This window comes from Anser brachyrhynchus, assembly GCF_964034855.1.
Source record: "Anser brachyrhynchus genome assembly, chromosome: 12".
NCBI lineage: Eukaryota > Metazoa > Chordata > Aves > Anseriformes > Anatidae > Anser > Anser brachyrhynchus.
In genome coordinates this window covers 19079168-19092570 of record NC_137707.1, presented here as the reverse complement: position 1 = coordinate 19092570, position 13403 = coordinate 19079168, and the positions used below count along the sequence as shown (strand labels likewise).

At 36.8% G+C, this 13403-nt stretch overlaps 1 protein-coding gene across 2 annotated transcripts in view; it reads right to left on the bottom strand.

Moving 5' to 3' along the window:
• Nucleotides 1-5428, bottom strand: part of SIAH1 (siah E3 ubiquitin protein ligase 1) — a 64908-nt gene extending 59480 nt beyond the window's left edge. Inside the window, exon 1 of one of the 2 annotated variants that reach the window (XM_080552960.1) lies at nt 5281-5428. The gene's annotated coding sequence lies outside the window, so the exon portion shown is untranslated. The remainder of the gene's footprint in view (nt 1-5280) is intronic. The other variant, XM_080552961.1, reaches the window with a different exon arrangement.
• Nucleotides 5429-13403: the final 7975 nt, after the last annotated feature.

Here is a 13403-nt window from a genome sequence, read left to right as displayed (position 1 = left end):
CATTTTGTTTAGTGAGTGAAGAGAACCACAGAAACAAAATCTGTAATTAGAGTCTGGGATTTTTACTACTAGAAGGAAAATAAATGAAGTTAAGAAATGTAGATGGCTTGTTTTCAACAGCCCCCACACACAGTTCCAATGACAGACTCGGTCAAGCTGTGATAAATTGGGGGAACTCTGGTAACACTTGACCAAAAAAAAAAAATGTTGTGTACTATGAATCTTCTAAAAACCGTAAAATGTACATATAATAGTACTAATAAATTAATGATTCTTCAACTTGTTGCACTGGGTTTAGTTTAGCTCAATAAGAAATAGCGTAACTTGTGAATGTAACAGCATATTTGAAAAGTCTCTAAAGAAATTATATTTTGATAGGAGTTTTTTCTTTTTTTTTTCTATAAGCAAGACTGAAGAGTGAGCGTGATAAGATACAGAGTAAGATATTCTTCAGATAACTTTAAAGCCTAATGCTTTCTACCTGAGCTTAGCAGAATTTCTTAGCATTGGATCTGCACAGGCACAGGATTTGGGGCTGGGTTCCATCCCACTGCTCAGAAGCCAGGGCTGCAAGCTGCTACTTCTCAGAGGCTTGAGACTTGGCCGAAATGCAGTGAATTTCCACAGAAATAGCAGAACAACTGTACTTGATACAAAAGTCTATTAACCACACCAAAGCTGTTGCTTCCAAACAAGCATTCCTGAGAGCTTTCCCTCAATAATGGCTAATTGATATTGTGACATATTTTTGCTATCTCCATTTTTGGGGGATACTTCACATTCAAATAACTTCATTATGCTGTAGGCAGCACGTGTATGTTTAGGCCCAATCCTGATTGCTTAACTTCAGAAATCCCCTTACAGTTCTATAGCATATTACAATTAAACCAAGTCATTGAAGTGGAAGCTACAGACCTGTCTTGTGGTCACAGCTCATCAAAGTGCAAAGCAAGATCATGTCTTTGTTCAATATCAAGTGATAGAACCATCGATTCCAAATATCAGTCCTGCTCCTTAGCCAAAATATACCATTACTTCTCTCCTCCCCTTCCTATTCCTCACTTCTTCATTAATAAGATGTTATCATTGTAGAGTCATGACTTCTCAAGTACCCTCTATGACCTGCCATTTATTCTCCTTAGCTCACTAAGGCTGGTGAGCAAAATGTTAGGAGCTTGCATACATTACTCCTCAAAACAAATAAATAAAAGGAATAAAGTAACTTTGCAATGTTTTCCAAGCTAAATTTTCAGTGATATGAACATACAATTATATGATTATAAAAAAACATGGGCAGATTGGACATATAAAATTTTTTTCACTTCCACTACCCAATTGAAAAGCTTTTTCAAGATTTTCCTTCCCTCTTACTGATTTTTTTTTTAAAGTATTGAATATATTTTCATAATTCTGTCTCTAACTTAAGAAATTAAGCTGTCTTAATGCTTAATAACATTCAGGCCAAATAGAACTAACATATGGTAATACCAAAACCATCAGCCACTCGAATAACACAATTACTGGCAAAAAGTTCAGTCATTGAGACTATTTTTTTGTAACTAAAAACAAACAAACAAAACAAAAAACACCAACAAACCAACAACCACAAATGTAGACCCATTAAGATCAGCTGAATGAGAGCTGCAGGGCTAGGCTGCTGATCTGTGATATCAAAGTCAAATTTTAAAGTATTTATTAGACTTTGTTAGTGAAACTGAGAAGGCCATAAGCTTCCCAAACAGCAATAAACAGCAATTTCACTGTCGTGGATTATTTCCAGAGATTGCCTTTGTGGCCAAGGCTTTTCCTTAGCTTTTGAGCTTTTTTTTTTTCCTTCCTTCTTTTTGAGAGAAAGAAAACAGCTCCAGTGAATAGGTTACAATGGCAGATGAGCATCCTGGCTCAAATAATGAAACCTTCTAATGATTCCTAGGTAGACACGTAGGCTTTCCCAGTGAACTCCTAAATTTTTCCTATAGCTAGTGCTGCAGAACCTTTCCAGCTGGTTTATGATGAACACATGCCCCCCCCCAAGAGCATATGCCCTTCGTTACAGTCCCAGATTAACCCAGTTTGTGTCAACTCAGAACCCACACGTTGCACCTTTGCAGGCTCTGGGAACACCTCGAAGAGCCTCTCTCTCTCTAAACAAACAAACAAAAAAACACCACAAAACAAAAACAACAAAACTCTCCTCTTCCCCCAAATGCAGCTCCCACCAAACAAAAACAAAATAAAAAAAAAAAGGAACCAAAGAAAACAAACAAACAACGACACCCCCTAAATAAAACCCAAAACACACAATTTATTTAGAGAACTATTACAGAATTTTATCATGCAGAGAAGGGAAGTTTTAAATTTTTTTTTTTGGCAGGTGCAGTAGAATCAAGGGTAGAAATACTAAAAAGATTTCCTCTATTAAACTAGTTAAACCAAAAAAAAAAAAAACAAATAAGGTCACTTCCAAATTAAACTCCAACTGTACACCAGTTATGACACTTCCAGAATTTAGAAGGATGCGTCTGCAAGTCTTATCTTCTTTAAATCCAAAACCAATTTTGTTTCATGAAGGAAAGTAGTGGTACACTCAATATCCCATTTGCAAGTGCATTGGCTCTTGCAACGTAATTACCTGGCTCGCTAACCTCACATATCCAAGAATTTTTACATGGTAACTTCATATTAAGCAATTCACAAGAAACAGAAGATATCACAGAACACTTCTGTAATCAGATATGCCACTACACTATAAATTATTTTTGTGCAATAAAAACCTATACTAATAAATACTGAGGCAGCTGTTAGAGGAGCCCTTATGGTTAAACAGATCATCATCTCTTTATCACTGGTTAAGCACAGGGAAATTCCTCAGGAGACAAACCCTTGTAAGAAGCTTACCTCCCACCTGCCAGGATAGGGAGATTAATGGCACCGTCAGTCACACCAAATCACCATGATTGTTGCTTCACTTTTATGCAAGCCTTCTGTTGCTTGCTAGTTATTTCAAAACCACCATGGCTTATTTTTCTAAGCATAACAATAAAAAGCATACAAAAGTTTCAAAGAAACGTTTACACTTACTACCATACTGAACAGCAGTCACAAAGGAATGGTAGAGGGGGAACTAAAGGCATGGAAACTGACGCGAGCGAAACAAAAGCTCATGAGAGAGACTGGGAGTTTATGACAAGGATCTTTCAGGCCAAGAGAGCTCTGATTTCATATTAACCTAAGACCAAAGCATCAGCACAATTTAACGGGCCAAAGACATTCAGAAAGTCTGTGTGGCATACTTTATACTAGAAATGGTCTTTCTCCTTTGGAGAAGCACCATCCTGTACCAGATTTAAACAAAAACAGATACTTTGAAGTAAGCTGAAGCACCTAAGTCAGCCTCTGCAATGAGATCCTGAACCTTTAATGCCTGCAAGTGACAACTATTAGCTCTGACGCTGAGTATCTTAGGATTCCTAAAGAAGCGAGCACATAAGAAAGTTTAGCACCAAACACATGATGGCCCCTTAAAACAATATCTTGGCCTGCACTAACAATTGCGATGAACACTGTGCACTGTAACATTCCCCACACACTTGAAAGTTCAGGCTGCTTGTTCCTACATAGCTTGCAGGTTGTACTGGAACCTGCATCTCGCAAGTTTACCAAGTCCCTGTTTCATTACTGTGAAATTAGTCCTACTTTATTCATCTCTGAGTACAGGAGATCCTGCAATGACCCGTAGCCACATTTGGAGCAGGCACTGTTGCAGTTTACATGGAAGTGCTGCACAGCCACGTAGCTGCAGTTGTGCATTCCTGCGGCATATGACACATCGCTCCAGACAGTGCGAATAGCAGGCAACCTGAAGTATATTTACCTCCCACTGTAAATCCATATCTGACCTTCCTTTATGGAGGCAGCCACATTTTGGTGATGCTATACAAATTCAAAAGATGTGCTTTTCAAAAATATAAGTGCTAAGGTTCTACAGGCACACCATCCAAAGATCCTTAAATATAACTGAAAACACGCAATGCTTATGTACCTATACACTTTCAAAAATTCTGTAGAGCTCCTGTTTCATCTAGACCTTTATTGCCCTGTAAAGCTCCTGAGTGCTTTTTCAAAAAAAGTTGATCTGTTGAAAAAAAAAAAGAAGAAAAAAAAAGTTGAAAGTCCTGAAGCACTATCCATTACAAATGGATGAGTTGACAGTAAGAAATTTGTTTATATCTTCATGTCCACAAAATAAGTCTAATGTAAAAAAGAATCAGAAAAAGAAAGCCAATAACAGAAGAGCTGAGCGATAGCTAGCTACCTACTGAAAAGCAGAAAACAAAAGGATAAGAAAATTGATCTCCACTGGTTTCATTTCCTCAAACACACATAATATTTCTTCTTAAAATTATTGAAAAAGTTTATTATATTAACTACCTAGTCACAACAAGGAAAGAAAATGCAGTGTACTTGGAAAGCATTTATAAATCAACAGATAACAGATTTTATAAGATGATGCAGATTATATGTTTTTTTTCTGCAAAATTTTGGAAATATTGCAAAGGTAATGGCCTCATCTTTGCAAACATTATTCTCTCTAAAATATTTGTTTCTATAAGTCAATAATAATATAACATTGGAACAAATATACACAGGCAAAAGTTCATTCAAAGGTGCTAATTTACATCAGGACTGATATGCACATACCTAACTTGGAGAGAAATATTATATCTAGCTACCTCAAAGGGTATTTGGGCACTTGAATATACCAGTGAGAACTATAGTAAGATTTTCAACAATTACTTTTGCTTTTAAATTCATTCTACTATGTTTTACAGTTTTCATGTAGACTTAAACCAACATAATGGAATAGCTGGTTTATCCAACTACCTGCTAGCTTATTTATAAATAACTCATAAATATCTACTTTTTTCACTAAAATATTATGATATACCTTCCTACTTAAGACACAAAAAGATGATTAAATCCAACATGAAAATGGACTTGTGTAGACATAACAAAACATCACATTAAAAAACTGACATTGTGAATTATGAGTTGTTCATATGTTTTTCCATCTCAAAATTCTATGTTTTCATTACTGGTTTGTTCCTCCAACTCATCAATACATCAAAACACAATAAAACACATCATAGGCTTTCAACAAAATAAGTAAACACGTACATAGATAAAACAACAAGAAACTGACAAAAAAAAAAAAAAAACAAAAAAAGAAAAACACAAAACTACTAGTAGAAAATGAGTGGAAAAAAACCCAAACCTTACCTGTATAACATCCATCAAACCCTTCACATGACTGTAATCACACTCATTTTTTTAAATTTTCATTTCAGAATGGAAAGTCTCCCTGAGAGGACCTCTTGCTCTGAACTTGCAGGCCACTTAGCATAGCAAAACCTTAATTCAGGTGGATCTGTTGGGTTTTTCATAATACCAATTACCAATTATTTCAGTATATATTCTGTTTCCCTGTGAGCTAACTTACATTGCCAGTGTATAGCCTTAGGAGTCATGGGGGTGTGGGCTATCACAGGTATTTTCAATATAATCATGGCAGAAAGCTTCAGAGAAAAACCTGGTTGAAGAGTGAACACAGGTAAGATTGCAGCCCACCACAGCACAGGTTGTATTTTCTTCCCCACAACTCTGTTAAGAGATGGTGAAATCCTTTCTGCTCTTTTTCTGTCATAGCAGGAATGTCATCAAAGCAGCTTTGTCCTTTTGCAAGTGCAGGGACTGCAAATCTTCCCCTGATGAGCTGCATAATGATAGGTTCTGATACTGACATTCAGACACTCAAAAGCCAAGAGCTGTGTAAACTATGAACGATAGAGTATGCTTCAGTGGGCCATTTAGAAAAAAATACACTATGTTATGAAGCTTAAGTTTAATCAACATATTTTCAGTTTAAAGGTGTCCTCCTGGTTTTTTTTTTCTGTTCTGCAGGGCCAAAAGTTATTCTAGCACCTAAGCCACATATATAAGCTCTGGTTTAAATTTCTTTGGTTTGGTTTTTAGACAACTATGCCTCATCTTGACTTTCTACCAATATTCACGAGGCATGACAGGTACATGACATTCATATTTTGACACAAATATATATTTTTCTACTGAAAAACTTGATGAATACTGTTTTTAATATTTTTAATATATTTTAATATTTTTTATTATATTTAATATGATTTTTAAATATTTTTAAAATATGTTATAGTATGAGTTACTGCTCTCTGTTAGCAGCCAGCATTTTGGGACAGAACTATATCATTTGATATAAAAGTTGTTCACCATGACAACTTCTTCAACTATGTGATTTCATGTCCTGTAAATGCAAAGTGTGGGAATACAATCTCCATAAAATTAACATGGATTTCCTGGTTGTTATAAGCAACTGCTATACTGTGTGTCTTATCAGAAGCTCATCACTCAGCAGAAGTAAAATACTACTTCCCACAAGTCTATCTACATCTGTGTGCAGAGAACATTGCTTTGTTCTATCTTCCACCTCTGCCCTAGAATATGATAGCTTCCATTTCAATTCTATATTTTGTATATCGCTTTTTTTCTTCTGAAATGTGCACAACAGAAAATATGGATCTATTCACAATGTTGCTCAGCAATAGTGTCAAAACAATTAGTAGAACTGACAGTTGGCAGAAAGGTGGTTAACTCAGCTCAAATGTCAGTAAGAATAAAATGTTAAGCCTGTGTATTTTACAAGCCAGTTTGTATTCAACAATAGGATACAATTTAACACCCAGCTCCTTCCATAATGACAGTCCGTGCAGAGACACAGTGAGGCAATAGGACCATCTATGGTAGTTTGGTAAGTTGTCATAACTCATGAGCACAATTTATTCAGAAATATAACCATTGAATTTTCAAATATATTGTCAAATTTTTACTTGTGGACTAGAACTCATTCCATATACACACTCAATGTGTTTCAGAGACTTCTGCTAAATACTGCTTATCAAATTTCTCACCCTTTGCACACTGATACCTGATCAGGCCTTCTGCCCCATGTCTGCATTCTCTAACCACAAGACAGCCTTAAACAAAGTTCTGGCAAACAGACTTTGTGTTTGTTTCACTCAGGAAGAAAGTGGAAAGAAATCTTCATAATTTCAAATCTTCCTTTTTTAATTCTTTTTTTAAACAGTTTTAGAGCAGAGCATAGAAAGGCTAATCACTTTATCGTATCATCCATTGGACTGGAAAGACCTTTCCAGTCAGAACAGCGCACAATCTCTACTGTTTGTTTTAATACCAAAAAGATATCTTCCTTGACCAACAGCTTGCCTTCCTTAATTTAGTGGAAATCATCTTGTGAATGAATGTTTGTGTATGTTTACAGCATTAGGAAATCCTATCTTAAAACTTTCAAAGTATACCTACTCTCCATTTTATAGGAGGGAGAGAATACATGCAAGCAGCACCAGTATTTAATCCATTACCACTACAACTAAATAGCAGTTCCAGTAATGAGATGGTACCACATATGCCTTAGATGGGGAAGAAAGATCTGCAATCTATTTCTGTTTCAGCCACTACAGCACTGACTAACTGCTGGTAAGTCACTCCACTAATGCTCTGCTGCTTCTTCCCCTCCCACCTAACGGTTTATGAACAGATACACACAATTTAGGGCTGACTCCTATTATGTCCTTCTTACTATGTATCACTCACTATTAATGCACTATGATACAAACGAGGCAAGCAAGAGCTCATCAGTGATGAGAGAAATAAAGGGCTATAATATTTTTACAGGAACATTATAAACTCATTTAAGCTGCTTTACTATTTGTATATAATTAAATATTACATTAAAAGAAATCCTAACCTCCCCTCTCAAATAGCTCCTCAAGTAGCAATTACTTTCACCTCCTACCAGAAACATCTGAATAATGTCCATGGAAGGCCCTGAGACTAAACCCACCAGATGGGCTAGATGAGATATTCTGGACTTTTGCATGAATTATTTCACTCCATCATAATTTGGAAGGCTCATAGCTGCTGTAATACTGGAAAGCCTGATTTGATTTCTGTTTATAAAGTTGAGCTTTGATGGATGTTATAAAACAAAGGATAGGCAGACAGCTTCTATATCTTCTCTGCATTTTTGTTGACAGCAGAGATCTGAGGGCTCTGACTCATGACCTAGAGCAGTTTAAACCAATATGCCAGCTGTGACAACTGAGAAACCAGCACACAGCACTCTTGCAGTAGCAAGGGTAGCTAAAGTGAATCTCCTGCAAATAACACCAGTAACATTTTAAGCTACTATAATACATACCAGTTACGAATCAGAGCCCTAAATAATTTCTAGTCAAAACTAATATATTGGAAGTTTTCATATAAAACATTTGTGTGCATACTGAATCAGCACAAACTCTACAAGTTTATTTAATTTCCATGCTAGTATTCTCTTAAACCATTTAATTTTCAGTGCTATCTCCTTACTCATGTACTCAAAAAAACAGTTTCTGGCTCAACTCTGTAAGGGAAACAAGTTTAAACATTGTGAAACTGAGTATTGATGTTATGTGTTTCAGACTATGTTACTAAGCCCTGGAAATTTCTCCTTAGGTTAGGTGCTAGCAGCTGCTAGACCTCCATATGTGCATGCCAAGAGAACAAAAAAAAAAAAAAAATTGGCTAAGAAGTTAAAATACAGAAAATTCTATTTCTGTAACGTAAAGAGTATTTGGGTAGCTGCATATGCAACAGAAAACATTAATTTGTTTCCAACAAATGTCAAATATTACTATTTTAAAGCCCCTTCACTTCAGAATGTCAAGAATGTCATTATCCATATTCTTGGTGTTCTGCCAGTAGGAGATCTGGCAAAGGACTCTGATGTGCTCTTTTTAATTCAAGGCCTCTGCTGCAAAGATCTCCCACAGAGAAGTATTTATAAACCACAATGTATCTCCTCCTCTCAGAAAATATTGCCAGATCTTCATGCTCTGCCTTTTAGATATTCCCAATTTCCTCCTGTCTTTGCAAGACACACAACTGACTGGGGCTCATTTGGATTCAAGGTGCAGCGATGCACCTCACACAAAGAGTCAGAGTGGCTTCAGTGTCGTTTAGTCTTGCATGCTCTTAAGTCACTGTCCCAGTGAAAGGGCTGGCCCCTTCCTGCCTTTGCTTTTGGATTCTGCTTTGCTGCTTACCTGGGGTCTGGCAAAACTAGACAGGCAGCTCTGCCCTTGTCCTGTTATGCGAGTCTCTGGGGTATCTTCTCTGTTTTTTAACATAATCCCTCTGAATTTCTTTTTTCTTTCTTTCTTTTTTTTTTTTTTTTTGATTTCTTATGCACTGATATCTTAATTTTTGGCAAGCAGAATTGTCCAAACAGAAGATTTCTGGTTGCAAAGTTGAATTCAAAGAACTTATATCAACTTACTACCAATTTCATTCTCGTCTCAAACCTGAGATATTAGCAAAGAAAAAGTAACATCCCTGAGCCAAGAAGTAAAAGTTAAAGCTAACATATGGCAGTAAGAATACCAATAAAGGGGTAAAATGATACAGTAAGACATACAATTGAACTTGTGCACTAAGACTGAGTAAGTGTACAAATATTTATTAAGTTCATATATCATCCCATAACATTCTGCATTTTCTTTGGAGACCAAAAATGCAACTGTTTACCTTTAAACTAAAGAATTAACAAGTGGCTCCCTCTACAGTTACAAGACTGTTATCACTATTAATATTTCCAGAAACTTTGAAATGGTTTTGTGGCCAAAAACACTGTATAAAATTAGAGAATTGAAACACTCATAGTTTGCGCGTACCTTCAGCATTTGTTTTAAAAAGGAAGAGAGGGGTAATGTGCCTATATATTTGTGAGCTGGCTCTTTTTTTTTTTTTTTTTGTAGTAACAAATTGAAAAAAATTTTGCTCAACAAACCTTTCTGTTAATAATATGAAGACTCTAATTCAAATAGTGTATGCTTATTCAACAGCTAGGTTGAAAAATTATAGGTTACTTTGGGTTTAAACAACAGTGATTCCTATACTTAGTGACAAATGAAAATGTAAAATTAATCAGTATATTCCAGCAGAACTCTGTTTTTGGAGCATAGTTTTCATTTTTTTATTAAAAATAGATACCATTTTAGTACTCTTATGTACATCAAAATTACCAGTCCTTAAACTATTAAAAGATGTACTCAAGTGGAGACTGGAAAAGAGGAACCAATATATTCAAAAACAGCTTTCTTTTCAAAAATGCTTCCTTTGAATTATCCATTAAAAATTATATAGGAGAACCCTGCAGAGTTTAGATGTAAATGCAGGCAGCAAAACTTGGTTTTTATCATACACAGCTGTGAAACTTCAGCAGTACAATGGAGATCCATTCTAAGCATAAGTGCATACAAACAAAGGTGAAAAACATACATATCTAAAATCCATCTATTTTTTAAAATTCATCATCTATTAATTTCGATTGAACATTGTGATATTTCTACTGTGTCCATAGATTTACATACCAACATATTTGTGCAAAATTGAGTACACACCGTAGCCGTCAGGAGCACTAAAATACATAGAACATAATTAGTTGCACTGCTGCAAGACCCTTGGGTTTATGTTCTGTGTTAAAAGGGAGAATCTGCACATATCAGAGACACACCCAGTTTTGTAACCAGACTCCTCCAAATACCAGGATCCCCTACCAGAGTTTATACAGCTTCTCACAGCAGAGTATGTAGTCTTTGAATCTGCAAGGTAGTTATTATTCTAAATAGCATTTATTAAAATAACAGGTCATATGCATGAATTGTAGCAGAGCTGCAAACTTCCCAATAAAACAGAAGCATTCAGAACATAAATCAGACCCAGATCTAAAAATAGCATTGGATGCAACTACAAAAAATTCCAGCAAGTAAGGCATTCATAGCAAACACAGCCTGAGAGCTTGCGAAACAGAAGGAAACACTGTCAGAATTAGAAAGACACTGCGTGATTCACTGTTTTTCATGGAACTTTCTCAGGCACTTCCTCTGCTGTTGCAAAAGGCAGTTCAGAAATGCTCTTCCAAAAAAAGACTATCCTAATATGGCACTGACAGAGAAAGGAAAAACAGCAGCACCAGCATGGAATTCTAGGACTTATTTGTAGCTTTGTTTACTTAAAACCTGATAAAATTAGTTGTATTACATAATGCACATCTTAAAATGTAGAGGACAAACTTCTTTCAACAGTGAACTCTTCAATTTACCAAAAAATCTTGTCCTCATACCAGGAATCAGAGTCCAAAGACTTTATCCCGGAAATGGAGATTCTATAAAATATTAACGGATGGAAGAGGATAACTCTGTACCACTCATTGATAGAAGATGGTTCCTGTTATCTTCCACTCAAAACACTGCTTTTAATCAAAATATTTTTATTTATTAGCACATAAAAGGAGAAAAATGTATCTATTATCAAAGTATTCCCCTCTTGATTCTGTCATAGGGAAGTGCTGGGAAGTTGCATTTGTCTTACAGAGCCTGTAAACGAGGAGCAGTCACAGGGAGTTAGTACAACACTTAAATCCTTAACTTCTCTCTGGAAAACACAGAAGAGAATCCTGTGTCCCCAAAACCTATTCCCCAAGCTAACATAATTTGATTAGGTTGAGCTGAGATTTTTTCAGCAAAGAAAGGCTGAGTAGCACAATGTATACTTTAAGAGCAGACCTTAGAGAAAGAAAGATTGCCACACACATATATTCTCACAGCAGCTCCTAAAAATGAAAATGTGTGAGGTCAGAATCCACATATGTGAAAGAAGATATGTTCTTCAAGAAGTGTGTTCAGACATGTACACAGGCTCCAGACAGTTTAAAGGAGCCAATAGCTACCACCAGACCAAACGTAACAAAGAGTAGCCATTTCCCTTTACACCAAGAACAAACAAACAAAGCCCCAAAATCCTGCTGGCATTCTGTCTACACTTCACCAAGTAATCGTGCGACTATGAAGTGATTAATCTATTCTTGATTAAGTCCAAGTATGCATATCTATTTTGGAATAAGTACATAATACTTAACATTTTTTAGGCATAGCTCAATCACTCAGGACAAGAAAAACAACTGCCCAGATCTCTGCCTTCAGTTGTGGCAAACCAATTTTTACCAATAGAGGTATTAAGACTGAAACCCATCACCTTTAATACAGATAGCTATGTTGTTTACACAGCATTCACAGCATTAAATCATAGACATAACAGGAAACACATCTGATTATCTCTTTTATCAATTAAGTAAAAACAGAAGTACAATTTTGACCTCTGACACCTCTTGCTCTGTGTGGAGGTGCTCAGCAGGGTAGTCTACCTACAGTTTGCCACCTCAGTTTAGTACTGACATTACTATATTCTGCCAGGGCTACCAGTGCGGATACAGAGTTGACATTTAAGCTTACCTAAAACACATACCTACTTTAGAGCTGCTCTGTGCATGGCTGAGGGATTTGCAGTTGCTGCCTGGTCCACCACCACCAGGCAGGGGTTTGGCTTGTGCTCTGCCGTCCCCTACGAGTTTCCCAGCAGCCTCTCTCCCCTCAGGGTCTTGCATTCGCCCTCGGCCTTGACCTGCCTGCTTTGGCTGCAAAACTGGACCAACACACAAAAACCCAGCTCAGTTGCTGCCTAGGCTGCCATATGAGGTTGCAAAGCCTTCTGCTGAGACATTTTGGCCATCGGCCATTTCCCAGCCTTCCTGATTCCTCACGCTCCTTTTCCCTCCCTCTCCACAACAGCTCACCTGAGGTGAAACAAGATGGACGCCCTCAGAGGCCTCTCAGAGGAGCAGGGCTGCCTTGGTGCTGGTTGTGGAGTGAATGATGCCAGAGCCAGCTGGGGAAAACTTTCATGTCAGTACTGGACATCTGCCTAGACAGAACAGATACTGGGATGTAGTGGGATGAGGAGAATTTACAGAGGAGGCCACTGCTGTGGTAAAGCTTGGCCCTCAGTCACCACTTCCACCCACCGTACTGCGTGGTTTTAGGTAAGTTGGCTCTTACTTTTGCCCCATTGTCTCTGTTTGAAAAATGGGAATTATTATGCTGACCATCTGTGCGGAACATTTTGGGTAATAAGCAAAAAAAAAAAAAAAATTCTTCTTTGCAATTCTGTAATTCCTCGCATCCTAGCCCATTTTTTTCCTTGTTTTCCACCCATTAAAATTTAAGCATTCTCTCAGATCTGTCTATAAAAATAATGGGACTTACATAGTAATATTTACTCTACACAATGACACTCTGTGTGCTCATTCTCTGTGTTAAACAAAAGGTCATATACAACTACTTTGTTAACTTATCATTAATTAATAATTTTTTTTCATAGGCAAAAAGAACACATGGGCATTTGCTATATAGCCAGTGAGT